This window comes from Ahaetulla prasina, chromosome 3 (assembly GCF_028640845.1).
Source record: "Ahaetulla prasina isolate Xishuangbanna chromosome 3, ASM2864084v1, whole genome shotgun sequence".
NCBI classification, from domain to species: Eukaryota; Metazoa; Chordata; class Lepidosauria; order Squamata; family Colubridae; genus Ahaetulla; species Ahaetulla prasina.
The window spans coordinates 207,844,796-207,871,702 of record NC_080541.1 but is presented as its reverse complement, the minus strand read 5'-3'; the positions used below and the strand labels follow the sequence as shown (position 1 = coordinate 207,871,702).

General features: G+C 39.4%; 1 protein-coding gene and 1 long non-coding RNA gene across 5 annotated transcripts in view; one reads left to right on the top strand and one right to left on the bottom strand.

Moving 5' to 3' along the window:
* Positions 1–2,456, top strand: part of LOC131194811 (uncharacterized) — a 56,034-nt gene extending 53,578 nt beyond the window's left edge. Inside the window, exon 5 of the long non-coding RNA XR_009154313.1 lies at positions 1,362–2,456. This is a non-coding gene — a long non-coding RNA (uncharacterized LOC131194811). The remainder of the gene's footprint in view (positions 1–1,361) is intronic.
* Positions 1–26,907, bottom strand: part of TSHZ2 (teashirt zinc finger homeobox 2) — a 474,179-nt gene that overhangs the window by 265,255 nt on the left and 182,017 nt on the right. The gene's annotated exons all lie outside the window — the stretch shown is intronic.

Sequence of the window (26,907 nt, the reverse complement as noted above, 5' to 3'; positions counted from 1 at the left end):
AAAGTTGTTAAGTTTGAGAAACACTGCTCTACTTCATACACCTAATTATGGAGAACCCATCATCCATCTTAGTCGTTAGTTCCATTGCCATAGTGCTCTCATTGTTAAGATGCTTCTCCTAATATCCAACCAAAATCTTCTTCCTCATAATTTAAGATTCAGAACAGTCTCTCAGGACTCTGTAGTTTAAGATTATTCATGATTCTCTAGTGCATGAATTCTCCACGAGTTTAAAGAGTGCAACGGTGGGACCTTTCCTTAATACTGATTTTAATAACTCCTTTGTGTTTATTTGGCCAATCTGGTGGAGATAGTGGTGACATCATATCAGGAGTGAAATGCTCCTGGTTCGGACCGGATTGCCCGATCCAGTAGCAATGGTGGCAGGTGGTTCGGAGAACTGGTAGCAAAAATCCCTGCCCACCCCCCCGCCCTGCCCCAGCTGAGCCACGCAATCATCAGTGGGTTGTTTTTTTTTACTTTTAAAATTATTTTTTCTTCGGCCGAAAAAATGCTTTTAAAAGTAAAAAAAAAATCCTCTGATGATCGGGGGGGCTCAGCTGGGATCGTCAGAACCCTTTAAAAGCATTTTTTTACAGCCTCTTCGGCAAAAGAAGTTGTAGAAAAATGCTTTTAAAAGGTTCTGGCGATCAGGCAATTCAGCTGGGATCGTTAGAACCCTTTAAAAGCTTTTTTCCTCTGGCGATCCCAGCTGAGTTGCCTGATCATCACAGGCTTTTAAAAGCAATTTTTTACAACCTCTTCGGCCGAAAAAATGCTTTTAAAAGTTAAAAAAAAAAGTTGGCCACGCCCACCCAGTCACATTACTCCCCCACCAAGCCATGCCCACAGAACCGGTAGTAACAAATTTTACATTTCACCCCTGCATCATATGCCTAAAAGGAGAGCATGAAATGAATTAACTCAATGCTCTTCCCAAAGCAAGAGTGTGAAGTGGAAATATAGGTCTGCTTCCTTCTGTAAAGTGTGTGCTGCATTCTTTGATCATTCACAGGGTACATGTTTTAGATCAGGGGTCTCCAACCTTGGCAATTTTAAGACTTGTGGATTTCAGCTCCCAGAGTTCCTCACCCAGTAAAGCTGGCTGAGGATCTCTGTGAGTTGAAGTCCACAAATCTTAAAGTTGCCAAGGTTGGAGACTCCTGTTTTAGATTATATCACAAATGAGTTTAACATCAATAAGCCGTTCAACTTTATCTACCACTGAGACCATATTATGAAATAAATTCCAACGAACATTGAATCTAGGCCCTCTCTTATCAAGAGAAGACTATTGTTGGTTTTTGTTCTAAAATTTTATCTGTTTGGTTTCTTTTGCAGTTTTTAAAAGTTTTTTGCAGTTTTTTGTCCCAACTCTGAAAGCTCAAACTGTCCACCGAGCTGCTGATCCAGTTCTACAGAGGAATTATTGAGTCTGTCATTTGTACCTCTATAACTGCCTGGTTTGGTTCTGCAACCCAACAAGACAGACACAGACTTCAGAGGATAATTAGAACTGCAGAAAAAAACAATTGCTACCAACCTGCCTTCCATTGAGGACCTGTATACTGCATGTCAAAAAGAGAGCAGTGAAAATATTTATAGACCCCTCACATCCTGGACATAAACTGTTTCAACTCCTACCCTCAAAACGACACTACAGAGCACTGCACACCAGAACAATTAGACACAAAAACAGTTTCTTCCCGAATGCCATCACTCCGGGTGGAGCCCTATTCTTGGCTTTACATATTCCCTAAGCGGGTATTATTCCTTCATGCTTGTTAGACATATTTTTTTTACCTCCGACAATTAGACACAAAAACAGTTTCTTCCCCAATGCCATCACTCTGCTAAACAAACAATTCCCTCAACAGTGTCAAACTATTTATAAGTCTGCACTACTATTAATCCTTTCATCGTTCCCACTACCCATCTCCTTCCACTTATGACTATATGACTGTAACTTTGTTGCTTGTACCTTATGATTTATATTGATATTGTTTCCTGATTGCTTATTTGTACCCTATGACTATCATTAAGTGTTGTACCTTATGATTCTTGATGAAGGTATCTTTTCTTTTATGTACACTGAGAGCATATGCACCAAGACAAATTCCTTGTGTGTCCAATCACACTTGGCCAATAAAAAATTCTATTCTATTCTAAAACAGGTTGTTAAGGGAGCAGATGACCTACATTTTCTGAGTGAGGGAATGAGTAAAAGAGTGAGAGAATGAATGAATGAATGCATGCATGCATTTTAGACTAGTACAGAACAAATCACAGCACTCTTCTTCATGACACCCTTTCAGGTTCTTGAAGAGTAATATCATACCCCTCTCAATTATGTTTTTCAAGTTCATTTTCATGTGTTCCGCTCAATATCCTTCCTTCCTTCCTTCCTTCCTTCCTTCTTTCCTTCCTTCCTTCCTTCCTTCCTTCCTTCCTTCCTTCCTTCCTTCCTTCCTACCTACCTACCTACCTGCCTGCCTACCTATCTACCTACTGGAAACTTAAAGAGGAACAAAGCAGAGTTTGTAAGTATCCTTCTTTTTGAAACTACTAACCAAAGATATCTTAGTAATACTCTAGTTAAAGATCTGGAAGTGATTGCACCAAAATCAGTGCAATTAGAGATATTGAAACCTCAAAGACTTGGATAGTATATAATATGTCAAGACACAAAGGGATAAGAATAAAATAATGTTGAGTGGCTGCAGTTCCCATTTTAAGCAAGTCTGTCCCATTCCAATATTTGACATATGTTTCCAGTGACCCTGAATTATGCTGACTCCAGTTATAGTGCCTTCCTGAAGAGCCAAAACCATTAACAGAACTCTGACGTCTGCATTTAGCTTTTTTTTTCTTCTTCAAAAATTTTTCTTCATATTTAATCTGCAACAAGAAAAGAATTCCTTTTTTTTCCTTCTCACCTATGTCCAGTGGTTGGCATGTGGGTACAGGTGTGTAAAAATACTTTTATCTAAAAGTATAGGTCAGACAAAGAAATAATGCAAAGACACACTTTCTGAAACATTATAAATACTGCACTATACGGGGGGGGGGGGGGGAAAGGGCTCCAAATTGTCAAAAATGACTAGCTGTGCATGAATTTTGAAATGCGTCAGATTTTGGCAGAGCAAAAACTGCAGTAAAACTGGCAGAAGAGAGGGGGGGGGGAGGCCTGACTTCCCTCTTTCTAAGTTTTAGATACCTTTTTAAAAAAGAAATATCCCAGGGGGCTTTATTAAAGAAAATGTTTCCTTTTTTTATTCCTAGAATTCTTTTTCTTGTTCCTTATCACTCTTTCCTTTCCATTTTTTAAAAAATGTTCTATTTCTTTCTCTTTCTTTCTCTCTCTCTCTCTCTCTCTCTTTACAATTTACTATGTTTAGGATCATTTACTATTATAAGCATTATTACAGTATTTCAAAGAGATTAACTTGATTGGGTGGGGGGACTATGTGGGGTGGACAATGAAGGCTTTGCCAAAACTTTGTAACTCCTCTTGTGTGCATTTGTTTTAATATATATCTCAGGCATGGTGGTGCAGTGGTTAGAATGCAGTATCGTAGGCTGACTCTGCCCACTGCCAGGAGTTCAATCCTGACTGGTTCAAGGTTGACTCAGCCTTCCATCCTTCTGAGGTTGGTAAAATGAGGACCTATCGGGCCTTCGTTGTCCACCCCACATAGTCCCCCCCACCAATCGAGTTAATCTCTTTGAAGTACTGTAGTAGTGTTTATAACAGTAAATGATCATATGAACATAGTCAATTGTAAAACGAGAGCGAGAGAAAGAGAATGTTTTAAAAAAATAGAAAGGAAAGAGTGATAAGGAACAGGAGAAAGAATTCTAGGAATAAAAAAGGGAAACATTTTCTTTAATAAAGTGGTGCAGTGGTTAGAATGCAGTATCGCAGGCTGACTCTGCCCACTGCCAGGAGTTCAATCCTGACCGGCTCAAGGTTAACTCAGCCTTCCACCCATCTGAGGTTGGTAAAATGAGGACCCAGATTGTCGGGGGCAATATGCTGACTCTGTAAACTGCTTTTATAGAGAGGGCTGTAAAGCACCATGAAGCGGTATCAAATTCCTTGTGTATCCAATCACACTTGGCCAATAAAGAATTCTATTCTATATAAGTCTAAGTGCTATTGCTATATTTATATCGGTACATATATGGCCTACTGTAATATTTAGAATCTTTCCCCTTTTATAAAGCTCTCTTATAAGTTTCTGATGCTTCCCCCCCCTCCAACAATATAGCTTTTGGTCAAAATTGTAGTGATAGTGAAGGTGAACCTCATTTTGGTTCATTTCTTTTGGAAGAATGAATGATATTGGCTGCCATTAAAAAATGAAGTAAAGACATTTCTTATCTCTCTGCCATTTTGCAAATATTGTAGTCCAACACAATAGTATATTCTAAAAAGCCAATCTATCTTTGCCTTACCAGAGTCTGTGTTATGCTATGTAGATCATATGAATTGATCCAGAAACACGAATAGATTTTCTCCCTCAATCTCTACATGATTATTTTGAAATATTAACGGGGAATGGAAGCTCTTGCCCAAATGAAGTATTTTAAATCTGAATTGTGTTCATTTGTTTTACTGCTTTTGTTACTCTCTTCTCACCAGTTAATTTAAAGATCATTATAGGTGGTTTTCCCTCTTGTAGCTTTACAACAACCCTGCAAGGTATGTGACATTGAAAGAAGTACAAAAGTTTACGGTTAGATTGTGAGCTCCAAGATGTTGATTCAGATATCCTGAATAAACTGGATGATTTTGTGTGCCTATAGATACGCTTCTTCTAGTCTTCAACACTGATTTGGGTGGGGGGAAGGGGAAATGATATGGGAAGATATAAAAGCAAGATTTCAAAATGAGAATACCTCATGGACAGAAACAATTGCCAGAAGAGATATTAACATAGACATTATTATTATTATTTTTTAAAAAAACACCTTCAATTTTTTAAAAAAAAAGTTATTTCCCTATTCCCTACATATTAGTTATGTTTTATCTATATATGAATTCCATGCACACATACGAACACACACAAAATCTATGCAAATATTATATATTATTGTGTAACTATTCAAGATCTTCCAGAGTAGTGAAAATTAAAATGGAAACTTGTTTTTTTCTTGGAGAACAGCATGTATACACAGGAAGCATTATATATACTGTAAATAACAAAGGCTTGGCATAATAACCTTCTCTATTTCCTCTCTTACTGGAATAGAAAAGCAAATGTGAATACATAACAGAAAACTAATTCAATCAGATATGCAATAAATAAAATCCGTACAATGAATTCGAACTATCTAAGCTTCATCAAAACCTGTTAGAAAAACATACAATAAGACCAGGAAAAAATTCTGCATATAAATTTAGAAATGAAAAGTTTGGTGGCTTTGGTATTAGTTGAAAAATTGAAAAAGCATCCTGAAAAAAACAACCCCAAATGCTATATGATTGTCAAGAAAACTGCATGGATGAAAACTGCCAGTAGTCCAGTTCTACTAAGGAAGTAATCCCTTGGCCACACAATCAATAAATAAACAAAAACTTTACCTCCAACTTTCAGCCTTCTGACCAGTGAGTAATAGATTATATTTTAAAATAGCATAGATATTAATTATGTTTTATTTTAAGAAGTTAACCAATTATAAAAACATTTTCTACAAACTTACTGCATAAAGGAATAAGATTCCCCTGGCAAATATGTGCTAGTCATTCCCGACTCTAGAGGGCAGTGGTCATCTCCATTTCAAAGCTGAAGAGCCAGCACTGTCTGAAGACATCTCCATGATTATGTGGCCGGCATGACTCAACCCCAAAGGCGGAAGAAACGCTGTTACCTTCCCACCAAAAGGGGTCCCTATTTTTCTACTTGCATTTTTTACAAGCTTTCAAACTGCTAGGTTGGCAGAAGCTGGGACAAGTAACGGGAGCTCACCCCATTACGCAGCACTAGGGATTCGAACCGCTGAACTGCTGAATTTACGATCGATAAGCTCAGCATCTTAGCCACTGAGCCACCATGTCCCAATAAAAAACTTATTGCATACCTCTCCATAAATGTTAGCTGCCCTTGATTAGAGGGCTGGAGGCTAAAACTTATGAGGAATGGTTGAAGGAATTGGGGATGTCTAATCTGATAAAAAGAACTAGGGGTTCAGTGTTCCAATATCTGAAGGACTGCCACAAAGAAGATGGGGTCGATTTATTTTCCAAAACACCAGAAGGTAAAACAAGAAACAATAGACAGAAACTAAACAAGGGCAGAACCAACCTAGAACTAAGGAGAAATTTCCTGACAGTGAGAATAATAAACCAGTAGAACAGCTTGACTTCAAGGGTTGTGAGGGCTCCATCACTGGAGGCTTTTAAGAAGAAACTGGACAGCCCCTTGTCTGAAATGATATAAGGTTTCCTGCTTGAGAAGGGGGTTGGATTAGAAGATTTCCCTTCTAACTATGATAGTTCCCTTCCAACTATGATGATGATGATGATGATGACGACGACGACAGTTTGGTTTCATTTAGTGAAATTCTCATTACTAGATTTTGGCATCTGTAGTTTTGACATTCTTAAGGGGTGGGTATATAAAAACAATATCCTTTCCTTCATTTTATATATATCACCCACAATTTGTACCTGGATCAACTTCTTTCTAATACAGCACTACATGCAACCAAACATCTCTTTTATGTGGTTAAATAGACAGAGGAAATGGCTTTCTCTGATGGTTACCCAACAGGCTGATCAAGCAAGCCATGTTTCACGCGAAGCACATCTTTGCAAAAGAGTAAGAACTGCGCTGTGGAACCTTAGCTATTACCTTTCCCTTATGCTAAATGTAGCATTGTACGTGAGTTTTAATTTGGAAACTCAGGCTCCATGTAATAAACCATTGAAAATCATACTTGATTTCCCACCACTGAAAGAAATTCAAAAATTGAAACTGAAATAGGTACGTAGACTCATCAGAAGGTGTCTTTCATCCCACTCAGAAAACCCAAACAATGCTGTGAAATTCCATTCTCACCCGCTCTGACGTTATCCTGATATTATAACCTTGCATATCTAGTTCTAAAGTCGTAAGTGTCTACTCTGTCTCAACGTGTGTTTAATTTGATTAATGGCTGGATTAATGCATTGTATACCGGACATTAATACAATTGAGCAAGTTCAGAGGTATTTCTGGGATGCGGTGGCACAGTAGCTAAGATGCTGAGCTTGTCTATCAGAAAGGTCGGCAGTTCGGTGGTTCGACTTCCTAGTGCCGCGTAACGGAGTGAGCTCCTGTTACTTGTCCCAGCTTCTGCCAACCTAGCAATTCGAAAGCACGTAAAAAATGCAAGTAGAAAAATAGGGACCACCTTTGGTGGGAAGGTAACAGTGTTCCGTGCGCCTTCGGCGTTTAGTCATGCCAGCCACATGACGTCTTTGGAGACGTCTTTGGACAGCACTGGCTCTTCGGCTTTGAAACGGAGATGAGCACTGCCCCCTAGAGTCAGGAATGACTAATATGCATGTGCAGGGGAAACTTTACCTTTACCTTTACCTAGAGGTAATTCACAAGAAGAGTCCTTCACTCCTCTGCTCGCAATAGAATACCTTATGCCACCAGGCTTGAAATTTTGGATCTGGAAAACCTAGAACTACGCCGCCTATGGTCTGACCTAAGCTTAGAAGACAAAATTATCCACTACAACATCCTACCTGTCAATGACTACTTCAGCTTCAACCACAATAATACATGGGCAAACAATAGATACAAAGTTAAGGTAAACTGCTCCAAACTTGATTGCAGGAAATATGACTTCAGCAACAGAGTGGTCAATGCCTGGAATGCACTACCTGACTCTGTGGTTTCTTCCCCAAACCCCCAAAACTTTAACCTTAGACTGTCTACTGGTTTGTTTGTTTTTTTTGTTTACATTTATACCCCGCCCTTCTCCGAAGACTCAGGGCGGCTTACAGTGTATAAGGCAATAGTCTCATTCTATTTGTATATTTTTACAAAGTCAACTTATTGCCCCCCCAACAATCTGGGTCCTCATTTTACCTACCTTATAAAGGATGGAAGGCTGAGTCAACCTTGGGCCGGTCTTGAACCTGCAGTAATTGCAGGCTTTGTGTTCTTAATAACAGGCTTTACCAGCCTGCGCTATTCACCGGCACTGTTGACCTCACCCCATTCCTAAGAGATCTGTAAGGGGCGTGCATAAGCGCACCAATATGCTTACCGTCCCTGTTCTACTGTCCCCATTTATTTGTATCCTTATCCTGTATTCATAATCATGTTTATACTTATATCTGTTAACTTATACGTGTTTGACAAATAAATAAATAAATAAAATAAAATAAAATAAATAAATTCTCCTCCAGGAGCTGAAGGCAATATACACAGCATCCCTTCCTTAATTTTTTTCCTTATTACACAACCCTGTAAAATCGATTGCTGTGTTCAGTTGTCATTGGACAGCACTCTCCCAATGATGAGGAGGGATTTGAGTATGGATCTCCTCAGATATAGGACAAAATTTTAAGCAGAATCATGCTAAAATGTGGAATGCCCACCACTCCAAATTGCAGCCTGTATTCATAGTTAATGACTTCAATTGCTTTAAACCTGATTTTTTTTTCCAAATTGTATAAGGACATATTTATGTTCCATTCTCTTGCAAGCTTAATATAAAGCTGTCTGTATGCCATTTTGCACTTCAGAAGAATGGTCTTTGCTTCCAGAAAGAAAAGCAAAATATTTATATAATTAGATAAACATCAGAGATTTATTAAGTTTGCCACATAAACCCTATACGGCTTTTGAAAGAATAACTGTAACATTAAAGGAGGGCAAAAGGTATGTTTAAAGGCTATTATTGAGAAAACTGTGAGCAGATTTGCATGGCTCCAAACTGAGACAATAACTCCCAAGTAAATAATCACTGTGTTAAGTGAAATCAGAACAAGCAAAGTTTAGCTGTATTAGTAAAATCAGAGCAAACAAAGATCAGCTGTATCAGAAAAAAGTCTGAATTTTTCTCAATCCAAAACTTCTGATTAGCTTCTGCAGAGAAAAATAATCTAATGATAGGTCGACTAGAAGTTAATCGGTATTTTTTATGTTCGTGTGTGTGAATGTGTATGCGAGTGTGTGCATCCATGTATGTTGGAGGGAAACAAGATAGAGCTGCACAAGATATTTTTTATACTGTCCACACTTTGAAATGAAACATCATTTCCACACTTCCCAGAATAAAATGCAAATTAAGAGTATCGTTATTCTTCAGAATTTGCATCTCTCTTAAGCTTTGCGATTCAGTTCTCACTTTGAAAGATGTGTTTAGATAAAATCCATTTAGAAGTATAGATTTTGAAAGAAAAATATGACTTTAAAAACATATTTAAATTTGATTTTTTTTTTGGCTGATGTTTTAATTTAAAAAAAGAAACCCACCAGCAATATGGATATAGGGAAAAGTGGGTCTGAATGAACGACCTGCAAAACTGACACATAAAATATTCTGGGCACTATTACTAGAAACTAAAATAAAATATATAGAGGAAATGGCTTTCTTTAATATTTACACAACATGCTGATGAGGCAAGTCATTTTTCATGCCGATATTTAAACTGGAAGAAACTTGTTTCTTCAGTAAGAAATGCATTGCAAACATCCAAGAATCTTAGCTACCGCCTTTCTCCTATGTAAACTTGAGTTTTTATTTGGAAACTCAAGAAACCTCCCCATGTGATGACCAAGAAAATAGAGCTCTCTGTCACAAACAAGCAAATCAGGTTGCTAGTCCTCAGTAACCAATGTTAAAATTCTCGCTGTTAAGGAAATGGAATCTTTCCCCTGGATTTATGGAAATTAACACTTTCTCATGTTTAAACCGTGTTAATCCTGTATATTATGAATCTAACCAATTTTCTGTTTACATATCTGCAGAAATAAAGTGTCTGAAGCAGTCAGCCGGGAGTAATTATCAGGAAATAAAAAAGAAAGGAAAAGAGGAAAGGAAAAAAGAAGAAAGGAAAGGAAAGGAAAGGAAAGGAAAGGAAAGGAAAGGAAAGGAAAGGAAAGGAAAGGAACAAGAAAATGCAGTCATGTGCCAATTAGGACAGACTTATGATGCCTGGAAAGATTTTTGTAGTTTGGAGTGAGAAACGTTAAGACACTTTAGATTTATGATAGAAAATGCTTATATATCAGTGAAAGTTTTGCAGAAAGCACATTCCATATGTGATCAAATGGAAAGACTTTCAGAAATAAAGAGGCCGGTTTGTACCTCACAGCACCAATAATCATTTGGCTGAAAAACAAATAAATTTCCAACTCCAATGCCCAGGACTGGACAGAAAGCTAGACTTCAATGCATTTTGCCATCTGTTGTTTCCCTTGAGATTTACAAGCCTATAACGATTCATCAGTTTTCCATATCTTTTTTCCCCCCCTCCCGGAGGCCCATGGGAAATACATCACAGGTAAGCCTTCAAACCAAGAGAAACAGTAATACAGGTGCAGTTTGCTGCAAGTAAAAGGGTGGCTCCTGCCACAGCAGCCCCTTCCCTGCCCCCCCCCCTGAAAACTGTTATCAAATCATTTCTACGGAATTGAGGCTTCGTTTCATTCTGCTTTCTTCCAGTGTAAAAGGTTGGAAACAGCAATGTCTACCTGGCACCGGGGAGGTGACATTTAAAGCATTATCTTGACCCCGTCTACTTACAAACAAAAACATTGAGACCAAAGTTCCAGATGTCTGTAAAGAAAGTGCCAGAGGAAAGCAGCTATCTTAACTTTAGTGTAGCGCATTTGACGATCTTCGGCTGAAAGACAATACCAATACCGTCAAGGCGTGATTCTTTTTGCTTTAAATTCGTGTCTGCTCTCTCTCTCTCTCTCTCTCTCTCTCTCTCTCTCTCTCTGTGTGTGTGTGTGTGTGTGTGTCTCTCTGTCTCTGTCTCTCTTTTTTTTCCCCCCAAATCCCAGGAATCAAACTTGTATTTCAATAAAAGACTCAATTATGATGGTGAAGAAAAACAATGCTCAGGCTTGCAATGCTTGGAAGAAAAGTCTGCACATAAATGAGTGCCCATGAGAAAATGTGTAATGATTACATCACCTAGCATCATCACTTTTACAATTAATTGGTATCTCTAATCCCTTCCATAAGTACCTGGATCAAATAACCGGCTTGCTATATGCCTTTTAACATATGTTAAAATTCTGTAAAGGGACATGGTGGCTCAGTGGATAAGTTGCTGAGCTTGTCAATCGGAAGGTCGGCAGTTCAGCGGTTTGAATCCCTAGTGCCACGTAACAGGGTGAGCTCCCGTTATTTGTCCCAGCTTCTGCCAACCTAGCAGTTCGAAAGCACGTAAAAAAGGCAAGCAGAAAAATAGGGACCACCTTTGGTGGGAAGGTAAAAGCATTCTGTGCGCCTTTGGTGTTTATTCATGCTGGCCACATGACCACGGAGACGTTTTCGGACAGTGCTGGCTCTTCGGCTTTGAAACGGAGATGAGCGCCGCCCCTAGAGTCGAAAACGACTAGCACATATGTGCAAGGGGAACCTTTACCTTTAAGGTTCTGTAATTATGATCCCTGGAATTCTCTTGTTTCTACTTTTCATATAGTATGTGTGTGTGTGTGTGTGTGTGTGTTTTGCAATTGTGTGTGTGTTTTGCAATTGTCAAGTAGTTAAGGCCCCAGGTTAGAAACCAGGAGACTGTGAATTCTAGTTCTAGTTTAGACATGAAAGCTAGCTGGGTGACCTTTGACTGGTCACTTTCTCTCAGCCCAACCCATCTCACAGAGTTGTGGTGGTGGAGAAAATAGGAGTATTAGGTATCTTTGCTCCCTTGAGGGGTTTTTTTTTAATAAAAAAATAATAAAGGTGAGATATAAATAAAAAAGTTGCTGGTCCTTGATTGATTTAAGGATTTATTGCCTCCTTTATCAAGGTAGTTCCCTCCAGATGTCCTAAGATTACAACACCCACAAGATCCAAGTTACTGTACTTAACACTTTCTCTGCAGTACTAATAGAAAGGTATTTTTCACTGCTTTCTTTTGGGATGGATGTTCAATTTCCTAGTCTATGTTAGAGCCCCGAAGTTTCCTAGTCATCCTCCATCCAAAATCTGATTGGTGTTCTTCCCCCCGCAACCCCCAGATGAAATAATGCCCACTATTTTAGATCTGCTATTTTAACTTTGCAAAAGAAAAAGTAATTGCTCCCTGCAATCAAATGAGAATGAGCTTTTTGGAAAGGAGGTTGGGGGGGGGGGGGAGGAAGGAATTCCTCTAAATAAATGAGGCTACACACAACAAAACCACCAACAAATAGGTCAAGATAGTTCAAAGACCAACCAGATGGCAGTTGGGCTGCATGTGTCCAGGAATTATTTACAAAATAATTTTTTATCTGCTGAGGTCAAGACAAGTTGACTTTTTCCCAAAGGCTGTTATGCAGCAGAGAACTGGATGCGTTGGAGTTATTTTTTTTTTACCAAAAATAAAATAAAATGTTTAGTTAGTTCAGGTTCCTTCTCATACAGCATGCACAAACAGGCTTTAAAACTGTACAGACATATAGATTAGAAAACTCTTTTCCCCTGTGCTTTAAATTTTAAAAAAATGCTGTGATTTTTTCCTCCCCCCCCCCCAATGAAATCTGGGGAATTGTACATTACGTTCTCATTGGTGTTTTTTTTTTAAGAGCTGTTTGAAATTTCAGCTTTCCTTCTGCTGCGATCATTGTTTTACAAGGCCTTCTGCTCTGGTTCAAAGCGATGGATAAATGAGAGGCGAATTATCCCAATACAACAAACCGAAACAGCTTTTGCTTCCAAACAGCAAACCATCGCTTCTGCCGAGCTCTTTTTATGCAAGGTTTTCCAGCAGGCTTGATACCACATCAGTCTCTTGCAAGACTCAAATCTCGTGGCCCTTTCCGTAGACTCTGAAAATAATACAACTGAAACATATTACAATGTGTTTGCTGCAAATGGGCCTCTTAATAACCGTCAATTTGTTGTTGAAAAGTAGACTTTGTTTTATTTTATTTTATTTAAATCTGCTGCCCTGGATTTAGAAGCTTTCACCTCCACCACCCCTGCCCCCCCCCCAAGCATAACGGAAGGTAGTGAAATTAAGATGGTGGGGGGGGGGTTTAAAACTCCTTATGCAAACAGGATGTTGTAAACGACTCTTTGAAAAGGGGCCTTGTATTAGGTCTCCGTTCTGCCCTTTGATTTATTAGGCGTTTCAGCTGCAGACCAAATAGGTTTTCCTGTTCCTGTTAGCTTCTCCCTATGCAGTTTTCAAGTCATTATGCTCCAAAGAAATACATGCCCAGAAAAGTCTGTTACAGTGCCCTAAATAATATGCGATGTGCAAAAAAAAAAAAAAGTTGTTAAAAGAGCTTCCTGTTTGGGTTTCCTCGCTGGTAATACAGCTGAAATGTCTCAAAGGTGTATATGTCATGTACAGATTGAAAGAGAATTCTCCCACCCTCTTTTTAAAAATAATAATAAAAAAAAGGCGGGGAAGAACCAACAAAACAACAAGACCTCAGCATTTGCTTCACAGTCGTCGTTGTCTTCTTTTTTTTTTTAAATGCCCTTGGCAAAAACTTTGGCTCACTCGATCTTTTAAAAATGTTTCTTCTTTCTCTCAGCCTGTCGTGGATGGTAAGTGCAATCACATTACACACAGCTTTCTTTGGAAAGCCCCTTTTTTAATGATCTGGCAGCTTTTAGACACTGACTGCTTCCAGAAAAAATTTCAATCCTCCTTCCCACAGCTTCCACAAGCGCCTGTGATAAATGACACCTGTCATTCTGTCACAGACAAATGGCACAGATGGGAACCTCAGTGATGTATGGTTCAACTGAACAGGAAATCAAGTCTGGGTTTGTTGTGGTTTCCCCCACCCACCCGTCGCCCCCGTAAGTGGAAAAAGCTGACCAGGATAGTGTCACGAGCCTGTTCCAGAGGCTTTGCTCGGAGGAGGAAAGGAACGTTAGAGAGGCACACCGAAGGTAGAAGCCATTTTTGGAAACATGTGGCTCCTGGGAAGCACACAGGTTGGAAGGCCTCCCAAATTCATGTCCGTCGACACTGTGATTATGCGTGCATGTCATGTTAGGCTACCTCATGGCTTGCTCGGCTTGGCTTAGCTTGTTGTGCTGGTGCAATGAGAACGGCTTGTAAACTATGACTGATGATGGCAGGGGTGCAGGAAAGCAAAGTAGTCAATGACATTTTTGGGTTTTTTTTAAAATGTGCTTCACATGTGCAACCCCAAAGTGGGTGACATTTTGATTACAGTGATGGACACTATTTTGACTTTTTCTTTTCTTTTCTTTTTCTTTTTTTGTTATCCTGTAACAAAGTTTGTAGTATACTCCAGCATTCACTTGGGGAACAATCCAGTGGTGAAATCCAGCCCGATCTATCCGGCTCGTGTGAACCAGTAGCACCGGTGGTGGGAGGCTTCGCCCACCCACTGGGACATCATTACGTCCCATTTTTGGCCCTCTGCGCATGCACAGAAGGCTCTGCACATGTGCAGAAGAGGTGCACGCTCTCACACTCCCGAACCGGTAGTGAAAGTAAGTGCATTTCACCACTGGAACAATCCTATGACCCATATAATTGAACAATAGCATGTTCGATGTTGACTTGGTGCCAGTCTTTGTTGTTTTTAATGTTTTTCATTTGTTTAGTTTTATAGTTTCGGTCCAATTTTATGTCTTGTTTTAACGTTTGATTGGGAGTCGGCCAGAATTGGTGAAAAGATGGGCAGCTACATAAAAGTTTGCAAATAAATAAATATTTTTTGGGGGAAGAGCCATGGTGGCACAGTGGTTAGAATGCAGTATTGCAGGTTGACTCTCCCCATTGCCAGGAGTTTGATCCTCAGCGGGCTCATGGTTGACTCAGCCTTCCATCCTTCCTAGGTTGGTAAAATGATGACCCAGATTGTTGTGGGCAATGGTGATTCTGTAAATCACCATTTTTGGGTGATTTACATTTGAGGGCTGTACAGTACTATGAGGTGGTATATAAGTCTAAGTGATATTGCTAAGTGCTATCTTTCCTCTGTATAATAAGCAGCATGTTTATCAAGATACATTTATTTACTGGAAAGGTGAATCTGAAAAGTAAATGTTTGATATCCATAGAAACTTGAAGTCAGATCTGAATAGTTTTCTCAGCTCAAAAGAGTGAGCAGAAAGATGAAGTTAACTCTATTAGTTCGACTCATTCCCAATTAAAAACCCAAATCCTTCCTTCCCTAAACGTCACACTTCAAGGCACACCACAGTCTCAAAGATATCACACGGGTGAAATGCTACCGGTTCTGGCTAATTCTCCCAAACTGGTAGTAACAAATGCTACCAGTTCGCCTGAACTGATAGTAAAAAGAATGCTAAAAAAAGTTTTTAAAAAGTTCCGACTATTGCACCGCACAGCTGATTGTTGCACAGCTGATTGTCAGAACTTTTTTTTTTTTTTTACTTTTTAAGCATTTTGTACTACCGGTTTGCCAGTATTAAATCCTGTTTTCTAACGAATCTAAATCGCGCAGCACAGCTGTTCCCCCCCGCCCGCTGTTCTACTTACCTTTGCAGACTCAGAAAAGGCTTCTTAGTGCCTGCAAACCAGTAGCAGACTTTAGAGCATTTCACCCCCGATATCACATAATCATTACCATTTTCTCATCATTGTCAAAGAAGAAAAAGTAAAGGCAATATCTCCTTGTCTACACAATTTTCTTGGCAGTGCTACAGAAGTGAATTGCCACAGCCTTCGTCTATCAACTTTTCAATCCAGTTTACAGCCTGAAGGTTTCCATGAAATCCCTTATCCAAGTACTAACTAGGTATGATTCTTGCTTCTTCTTCTTCTTCTTCTTTTTTTTTTTGAGAAATGTCAAGTTTATCTGGATGCTATCAGCTAGCTAGGCTAAATGCCAAAGAAGAGAAACTTTTAATATGCCCCCAGCAAACATGTAGTTGACATACTGTAAGGATTTGTTGATTCGAGCCATTCATTTTCTTCACTTTCTGTTGCATTAGTGTACAACCTGAGTCTCATATGTTGCTTTCCCAAAGTCTCTCATGCCACCCAAGGGGCCCTACAAAATGTTCGCTTGATTATAATTTTTAATGAAACAATGGGGACACTATTAAATACATATCTGGAAAATAATTTTGGTTAACTCTATTTTGATGAGTAGACGGTGAGTACTGAGTACTGAGGGATGCAGTGGCTGAGTGGCTAAGACTCTGAGCTGGTCGATCAAAAGGTCGCCAGTTCAGCGGTTCAAATCCCTAGTGCTGCGTAACGGGGTGAGTTCCCGTTACTTGTCCCAGCTTCTGCCAACTTTGCAGTTCGAAAGCACGTAAAAAATGTAAGTAGAAAAATAGGAACCACCTTTGGCGGGAAGGTAAGTGTTCTGTGCGCATTTGGCGTTTAGTCATGCCAGCCACATGATCCCAGAGACATCTTTGGACAGCGCTGGCTCTTTGGCTTTGAAACAGAGTGAGCACCGCCCCCTAGAGTCGGGAACAACTAGCACATATGTGCGAGGGGAACCTTTACCTTACTTTGATCTTGAGCTTGTAGAGTTTTGAGATGGAAGTCCTTGATATGTCCCCCAAAGGAGAAGTTTGATCTGAGCCTGACAAAATTTGGGCAGTCCTTCACTTGAGCCACATATGATCCTGAGCACCAGCCATGCCCTGTTGGCATTCAAGCTAGGTAAGATGGCATGCTGCCCATCCAGGCGAGCTGGCTTGACATCTAATTCAGCTTTTTGAGAAACTTCAAAAACCAAATTAGGAGCCATAAAAAAAAATCTCTGCATACAGATACTTCTCTGTTTTGTGTATATTCAGATGCTGCCCCCCCAATGATCTCTATGCATTAATAAATGGCATGAGCAGAATGTGGAAAAGGAAAGAAAAGAAAGAAAGAAAGAAAGAAAGAAAGAAAGAAAGAAAGAAAGAAAGAAAGAGAAAGAAAGAAAGAGGAAACTTCTTTCTGAATGAAACTTGGAACACAGCGTGAACCGAAGCACCTGGGGCAAAATCTCTTCTCTTATTCTGTTTCCTGAGGATACAGCTGAGCCCAGGTTTTTTGGCATGCACAATCAGTGTTCAGTTTGAAACAGATGCTGTTCCTGTGAAAAAAAAAAAGGGGGGGGGAACCCAAAAAAATAAAAATGCAAAGGTTGAACATTTAACTGGAGTTCACGGCTTAGCTTTCCACAGAAACGGAGAAAAGTCCTAATGTCCATTAAGCGCCGTATGGAAATAGAATATTGTGCCAGGAAAAGATGAACACTGACAAAAGTAGGCCATAAAGAAACAATTATCCTCTGTATCAGGAGTAGGCAATCTTTTAATGGTGAGGGACCCCATTCTTTTGATAATTATTATTTTAGTTCATGTTAACATACTGAAGGGTGTATGATTGAAAGGTTTGGCCGGGTTTGGATAGTTTTTTTTTAATAAAAAGTGATTTATGGCAAACTTGATAGATTAATCTTAACGGAGGCTTAACTGCATGAGTTTTGAGAAATAAAAAGAAAAATAATAAAGTGCAGAAAATGGCTGATTTGCTAGGAAATAACATGAAGTCCTCAACTTACAACAGCTCATTTTAGTGACTGCCCAGAGTCACAATGGCACTGAAAAAAGGGACTTGTGACCATTTTTCACACTTACAACTTGCAATATCTCCATGATCAAAATTTAGACACAGACAAATTTAGGCAAATTTAGACACTGTCATATTTCTGACAGTTGCAGTACCTTCAGGTCATGTGAACACCTCTTGTGACCTTCTGACAAGCAAAGTCAATGGGGAAGGCAGATTCACTTAAAAACTATGTTGCTAACTTAACAACTGCAGTGATTCAGTTAACAAATGTGGCAAGAAAATTCATAAAATGGGGCAAAAGTCACTTAACAAATGTCTCACTTTATTGTATTTTACTTTATTTATTTTGAACCATACTTGATATATTCTATGTAGATATACAGTATGTGTGATGTATGTATGTGTATATATATATATATATGTAGGTCTTTGGTTGTTCGGGTTTTCTCCCGTGTAAAATTGGAAATGTCTTGGCAACGTTTCGACGAAGTCTCATTCATCATCTTCAGGCTTCAGGCTTCAGCTTCGTGCTTCTGGGAGCAATGAAGCACGAAGCTGAAGCCTGAAGATAACGAATGAGACTTCAAACGTCACCAAGACACTTCCAATTTTACATGGAGAAAACCCGAACAACCAAAGACCTATATATATATATATATATATATATATATTATGTATGTATGTATATGTATATGTATATGTATATGTATATGTATATATGTAGGTCTTTAGTTATTTGGGTTTTCTCCCACGTAAAATTGGAAGTGTCTTGGCGACGTTTCGACGAAATCTCATTCGTCATCTTCAGGCTTCAGCTTCGTGCTTCTGGGAGCAATGAGCACGAAGCTGAAGCCTGAAGATAACGAATGAGACCGTCAAACGTCACCAAGACACTTGCAATTTTACATGGAGAAAACCCGAACAACCAAAGACCTACATACAAACACCCGTGAAAACCTCAGAAAACAAATATATATATATATATATATATATATATATATATATATATATATATATATATATATATATATATATATATATATATATGTAGGTCTTTAGTTATTTGGGTTTTCTCCCACGTAAAATTGGAAGTGTCTTGGCGACGTTTCGATGAAGTATCATTCGTTATCTTCAGGCTTCAGCTTCGTGCTTCTGGGAGCAATGTGTGATTGCAGCTGTTTCTTCCTTTTTAATTGCTACTGGGAGTTTGAACTGATTGGGTGGGAGCTTGGCTGTGCTCTGATTGGATGGGGTTTTGGTTTTTTGTGTGCTCTGATTGGCTGGGGGTGTGTCCTGTTTGGGTGAGGGCTTGGTTGTGCTCAGATTAGTCTGAGTTGCAGGGGGATTTGAGCTGGTGAGCTGCATTGCTGTTGTTTGGCTTCGTGTTTGTGATCGTGCTACATCTTCATAGTGGGTGCCAGTCTGCTGCATGTATGGATTGGAGGGGTTTGAAATGGCTAATGTTGCAGCTGCGGTCTGGCTTCTGGTCCTTGGTCGTGCTTCATGATCAGTGTGGGTTTGGGTCTGCTTTCTGGGTGGATGTGCGGTGGTGACATCCTGTGTGGACCTCGTGAGTGTGGGTCTGGTGTCATTCCTCGTGTTAGGGACTCGTTTGTCAATAAGGGCGGGTTTCCAAATGGCTGGTAGGTGGGAGGTATCATCTCGTTTGTTCATGCTGTGTGGGCGTTTTTCTATCTCGATGACTTCTCTGATTATTCTGTTGTTAAAGTGTTCAGTTTTGGCGATAGTTCTGGTCTTTTTAAAGTCAATATCATGTCCTGTGGCTTTAAGGTGTTGGAACAGGGGAGAAGTTGGTTCCTCTTTTTTGACTGAGTTCTTGTGTTCTTCAATGCGTGCACTTATTCTTCTGTTGGTTTGTCCAATGTATGTGGTGGGGCAGGCGGTGCATGGGATTTCATATACTCCTTGATTTTCCTAACTCAATTTTGTCTTTGGGGTTTCTTAGGATGGTGGATATTTTTCAGTTTGTGCAGAATGCTGTTTTGATGTTGTGTTTGTGGAGGATCTTGCTGATTCTGTCTGTGGTGCCTTTTATATATGGGAAGAGGGCTGTGCCGTTTTCTTGTTCTCTGTCTTGGATTTTAGTGGGGGTTTCTTTTTGGATTAGTTTGGTAATCTTATTTCTCTGGAATCCATTTCCAATTTTACGTTGGAGAAAACCCGAATAACTAAAGACCTACATACAAACACCCGCGAAAACCTCAGAAATGTTTTCTGAGGTTTTCGGTGTTTGTATGTAGGTCTTGGTTATTCGGGTTTTCTCCCGTAAGATTGGAAGTGTCTTAACGCGTTTCGACGAAGTCTCTTCGTCATCTTCAGGCTTCAACCGTGCTCCCAGAAGCACTGAAGCTGAAGCCTGAAGATGACGAATGAGACTTACACTTCCAATTTTATGTTGAGAAAACCCGAATAACTAAGACCTACATACAAACACCATGAAAACCTCAGAAAACAAATATATATATATATATATATATATATATATATATATATATATATATATATATATATATATATATATATATATATATATATATATATATATATATATATATATATATATATATATATATATATATATATATATATTTGTTTTCTGAGGTTTTCACGGTGTTTGTATATAGGTCTTTGGTTGTTCGGGTTTTCTCCCGTGTAAGATTGGAAGTGTCTTGGCGACGTTTCGACGAAGTCTCATTCGTCATCTTCAGGCTTCAGCTTCGTGCTTTTGGGAGCAACCAAAGACCTATATATATATATTGTATACTATATCTATCTATACCCATACCCACACACACGCACACACACACACACACACACACACATATGTATATATATGTGTGTGTGTGTGTGTATATATATTGTGTATGTATGTATGGATACACACACACATACACATACATATATACATTCACACACATACACACACAGCAATAGCAATAGCACTTAGACTTACATACCATTTCATAGTGTTTTACAGCCCTCTCTAAGTGGTTAACAGAGTTGCCCCCCAAAATTTGGGTCCTCATTTGACTGACCTCGGAAGTATGGAAGGCTGAATCAACCTTGATCCATTGAGAATCAAACTGCTCTCAGTGGGCAGAATTAACCTGCAATACTGCATTCTAACCACTGTGCCATCATACACACACACACACACACATACACACACATATATATATACATACATACATATGCAAATGTTTATACAGTCTTAACACAAAAGGAACCAAATAAATTTCTTATACATTTATAAGAATATATCTGTAGAAATGAGTATTTTTAAAAAATGAATTTTTTTTAAAAAAAATAACTACAATAGGAAAAAAAATCCCAGTAGTGTTTATATGCAAGGAAAGATTATAAATACATTGGTGGAAAGAAAGAAAGAAAGAGAGAGAGAGAGAGAGAGAGAGAGAGGAGGGAGGGAGGGAAAGAGGGAGAGAGAGAGGAAGGAAGGAAGGAAGGAAGGAAGGAAGGAAGGAAGGAAGGAAGGAAGGAAGGAAGGAAGGAAGGAAGGAAGGAAGGAGGGAAGGAAAACTTTCTATCAATACAGTCCTTAAACTTATCATGAATTCGAGATTATATGAAAACATATTGCTTCATCTTCTCATCTATAGAACATAAAAACTTTTCATAAATAGATAAGTGATTCATATCATGAATGTATTCCTTCCTATCAAGAGGAAAGATTTTATTCCATTTACATGAGATTGTGTATTTTACATTTTCAGGCTCAGTAAAGCCAAAGTTATTCATATAATGAAAATATACAACTTATGGAATTGGGTGGCCTCCAAATCCAATCAATCAACCAACTCCATATTTTAGGAATACGGAGTATGGAGGTAATACTGAAGAAAAAAATTAAGAACCATTAAATAAATTCAATCCTGGGAAAGAAGAGATGATGAAAAAAGAAACACCTCAAAATATACTTGCCTTGATTATGTTTGGCATATGAAGGGCAGAGGAATTCTCAGACATTCAAGAGTTGGTTATTATAGCCTTTAACAATAAACCAGGATTTCAGCAGTCCTTGGGTTGTCTATTCACAGGCCTGACCTAGCTGACATTAAAAGAATAACAGAGTTGGGAAGGACCTTGGAGGTCTTCTAGTCCAACCCCCTTCTCAAGCAGGAAACTCTATACCAGTGATGGCTAACCTTTTTGCCATTGTGTGCCGAAAACAGGGGGAGTGCTGGGGGGTTGCATGCATGTGCCCATACCCATAATTCTATGCGCTCCGCACCCTGAGCATGCCCACGTGACCCTCCCTGCGCTCCTCCTGCTTTTGGCACATGATGGCCCGATAGGCCCATTTTTCACTATCCACAGGCTCCAGAGCCTTTCTAGGAGCCTGGGAAGGGCAAAAATGGCCTCCCCCCCACGGAGGCCCTCCGGAGACCCTCTGGAGGCAGGAAACAGCGTGTTTCCCGACTTCCGGTGAACCCAGAAGGCCCGAAAATCAGCTGGCCAGAGCTGAGCTTGCTTGCCCACCAACATAGCTCCACATGCCACATGTGCCATAGGTTCACCATCAGGGTCCTATGCCATTTCAGACAAATGTTGTCCAATCTTTTCTTAAAAACCTCCAGTGTTGGAGCACCCACAAGTTCTGGAGGTAACTCGTTCCACTGATTAATTGTTCTCTCTAATTAGTTTAACATGTTACTCTCCAACTATTACATATTTTTCCAAAGTTGTATTAACATAGGCTGAAAGCTATAGTTAGAGAAGCCCAAAACATATGAGTTAAAGAACCTATATCTTTTTATAACACCAGTCCGATAGACATGAAACAATACTTTTATGACACACTTAATTACATGATTAAGTCATTAGAAACATGTTTTAGATTTTTAGACCTACTGAATTTCCAAGTTTGGATATTACATTTTTTTCTTCTTCTACATTAACTGATGCCAACATTCATTCAGGGTTTTTTTAAGAAAGTTCTTATCAAATGCAATTATTAGACTTGTTTCAATCACTCCCTTTAAGATCCTAGGACCTGCAAGTGTGTCTAAGATTGCTAAGACATCTAGGCATGGATGTTATTGGTACATTTAGGTAAATCATATTTGGTACACAATTTTAAAAATAACCATTATGGATCAACTGTTCTATTTCTCTTTTGTATAGTCCAGGTGTTCTAACAGAACCACAGATCTAACTATAACAACACATATTTATACATATGAATGAGCATAAGAAATGTCTCTTCTTTTGTATAGTGTCATTTTTTTTTTAAAAAAGGGATGCATTAAGTCACCAATTTTAAGATATCTCTTTTTCATTGATGCCTCTTCTCAAGATATGCCCTCAGGCTTGAGGAAAAATAACAAACACAGCATTCTAAAGATCCACCATCACAAATCCACACAGCCTCATTTTCTTCCAAGCAAGGACAGACAGCGTCACAAATTCACAAAGCAAGTGAAAACATGTCTAGCTGGATGGACGAATTCCAGTACAAGGGGAGATGTACTTACACCAATGACTTGGTACTTTAATTCTGTGTCATTGCATTGAAGCATTTTTATAGAATGCACAAAAGTGAGAAAAACAAAGAAGAATGATGATCGTTATCATTATATGCAGAGGTGGTATTCAGCTGGTTCGGGTGAACCGGTAGTAGTGACCTGTGGCTGGCCTCGGCCACCCGCCCCGGTGCTAAGCCATCCCATTTATCCATGTTTTCAAGCAGCACACATGCATGCAAGCCACATGTGCGAGAAAAGTGCATGCACCCGCTCACATTTTCAGTGCTGGGTGAACCGGTAGGTAAATTATGTGACTCTCACTCTGGTTATATGGCAGTGTTTCTCAACCTTAGCAACTTTAAGATATGTAGACTTCAGCTCCCAGGATTCCCCAGTCGGCATGCCTAACTGGGGAATCCTGGGAGTTGAAGTCTGCGCATCTTAAAGTTGTCAAAGTCAAGAAACACTGCTATGAGATAACATTAGATAAGGTAACACTGCTATAATGTAACATGCCCCTCCCCGATGGTTATATGGACTTAGCTGACATTGTCGGTCATTTTAGAAGGAATTTCATGTATTTTAGTAGCTGTAATATGAATTGACATGTGCATAGGTAGCCAGCCTGCATCGTGATCCAGAGTTGCTTTAATGGACTTTATTTGCATCAATACTCAATAAGAAATGCATACAGAAACCTGTTATCTTCGGTTATAGCTGTGTCAGTCATGAGTTAGATTTGCTTAAACCGTTCACTTTTTTTCCATCTATGAAATCTATTCCAATCAGCAACTTGACAAAATGAACCAGATCTCAAACAACACAAGCAAATATCTTGGAGAACAACAGGAACAACAAAGCAATCCCTTATGTCAGCATAAGATGCAAGATAAGTAACAAAATGTGATGTGACATAAGTCAAGCAATGTAATATGACATGACGCTACAAGTAAGCACGCACGCAAAACCACATTTATTTATTTTTTTAGCTGAGATGCTTATTATCTTCCAATGGCTGATCTGAATCTTTTGTGAAGGACTTAAGTGGAGTGAATGCTGTTACAATTTGGCTGATGTCATGAGTTTAATCACGATCTGGATTCAGCCAATTTTCTGGCAGCCATCTCAAATCCCATGTCCTTTCAAATCAGTCTCTAAAAAAGATGACAGACCCCAGCAGCGTTGTCCTAAACCGTTAGAATGGCAATATTTTTGGATCACAATCCTGAATACCATTAGGAAGGCTATTAAGCTTCTAAAAACCGCCAACAAGTTCCCAGTCGTAAATAAATTGCAATTATTATTTCGAAAGTAATCACAAATAATAGCACATAGATGAGCAAAAATAACAAATCTGTCTTGAAGCAAAGCACAGTGCTAACTTGCTCATGAATCGCATTAGTATCACACATTGGTGGGGTTTATTATTTTATTTTAATGTCAGACCTCAGGAAGGATTAGGCTAAAGGATGGGTTCTCTATTTTTATTCATTTTATTTCACCAACTAATGAACGTTTGAAAATATGCTATATGCAGTAGTAAAGGTGCAACATGGAGACAAAATTAATAAGCTTACCAATAAAAAAAAAATTAAAAGGGAAAAAAAGAAAAGAAAAGAAAAGTCCTTTATTTAGATAGGCATAAAGACAACTGAATGATTGATTGATATAGTATTTGCAAGGCAGTTTTTCTTCAAAGAACTGTAAGCTTTCAGAATCATACCAAATTTTCTTTCTTGGTTAAAAAAAATCATTTTCAATGCTACCTCTGTTTGTGAAAGCAGTGGTGAAATCCTGCTGGTTCTGTCTGGTTTGTGCGAACTGGTAGCGGCGGCACGGCGTGGTTCGGCGAACTGGTAGCAGCGGCAGCACGAGACTCCACCCACCTGCCCAGATGTCATTACTTCCTGGTTTTAACCAGGAAGTAACCCATTTTTGACGTCAAAAATCGGACGTGACACACACACTTCTGAACCAGTAGGGAAGGAAAGTAGATTTCTTTCACCCCTGCTTTGAATGCAGATTAAAAGCTATTAGAATGTAGATAATGAGGACAGTCCTGTGCCTAAGAATGTTGGGAGTGTATCACAATTGACAAAGCATAGACAAATGTATTTATTACCTGCTTTAAGGAAATTTCTTATGTTCCTAATTGTAATACAGTATGACTTCTTAGTTTAATCCAATGAGGTTCTTTACCCAGAACTATTGCAAAGTTGAGAGACTTTAGAAATATGAGTTGTAAATACGTAAACATGCCAGAATCAATTTGGTGTAGTGGTTAAGGGGCTGGATTGGACACTGTGTGAGGAACTCTGGTGGCGCAGTGCTGTATCGCAGGCAAACTCTGCCCACTGCCAGGAGTTCAATCCTGAGCGGCTCAAGGTTGACTCAGCCTTCCATCCTTCCAAGGTTGGCAAAATGAGGTCCCAGAATGTTTGGGGCAATATGCTGACATTGTAAACCCCCAGAGAGTACTGTAAAGAACTGTGTGTGGTGATTTATAAGTCTAAGTGCTATTGCTATTATTAATTCTAGTTCCCTTCTAAACATTCATGCTATACGACTTTGGGCTGGATATTCTCTCCCATCCCACAGGACAGTTGTGGGGAAAAATAGGAGGCAGGTGCATTAGGTATATCACCTGGAGTTGTCCAAAATCAGGCTGGGAGGATATCATCAATATCCAATCCCAAGAAAATTGCTTAGAGCAGTGGCATTCCTTTTATACACAATTTCAAAGATTTCTTGGCAAAATACTTCCTCTTATTTTGTCTATGGATATACAAAACTGCTTTGGAGAAGCAGCTTAAGGTCTTCATCTTTTAGCCAGCTGCCCAATTCCATAGAAACTGAAAGAGTAGTAGGTATAGTTTGACTCTCGGCTACACACATGCATATTCATACAGATGACAAAGAGAGTGTACAGCTTCTTTGCCTTTCTTTCATCTATAACTATGGCCCTCTAATTACCCATCTAATCACCTAATCTGATATCCTATTGCTGATTGCATTTTGTGTACCGATGCATAAGAGGATTAATCTTTCTGTTCAGCATTTCAGATTTTTTAAATTTTTGAATCAGAACAGTTGAGCAGTGCTTGCTTCACTATTGGGCTAATTTGTTACTGTTGTATTGTGACGGTCAAGGATCAGAGGAGATATTGGCTGCATTTTTTTTCTGAGTCATGCATCAGAATTCTCCCACCAATATTGTCTTGTTTTAGGTCACTAGAAGAGGTAGGGAAAGCAAGAAGAAAGGCAGAGCAATGACTTCAGACTTTCTGTTATTTTAACAAAATAACAGCTGGAAGGGACATTGGAGGTCTTCTAGTACAACCCCTGCTCAAGCAGGAAACCCTATGCCAGTGATGGCTAAACTTTGTTCCATCGCATGCCAGGAGGCGGGGTGGTGGTGGTCACGCACACACGTGCCCACACCCATAATTCTATGCCTCCGTCCCCGCACATGCCTGCACGACCCCCGCCCCTGCTCCTGGCATGCAATGGCTGCGTAGGCCCATTTTTCTCTCTCACCTGGCTCCAGAGCCTCTCTATGAGTCTGGGGAGGGTGAAAACGGTCTTCCTCACCCCCCCCCCCCGAGGCCCTCCAGAGGCTAGAAACAGCCCATTTACCAACTTCCGGTTGGACAGGAAGTGATGTTTTTTGCTGTCCCCAGCCTACAGAGACTCCTAGAG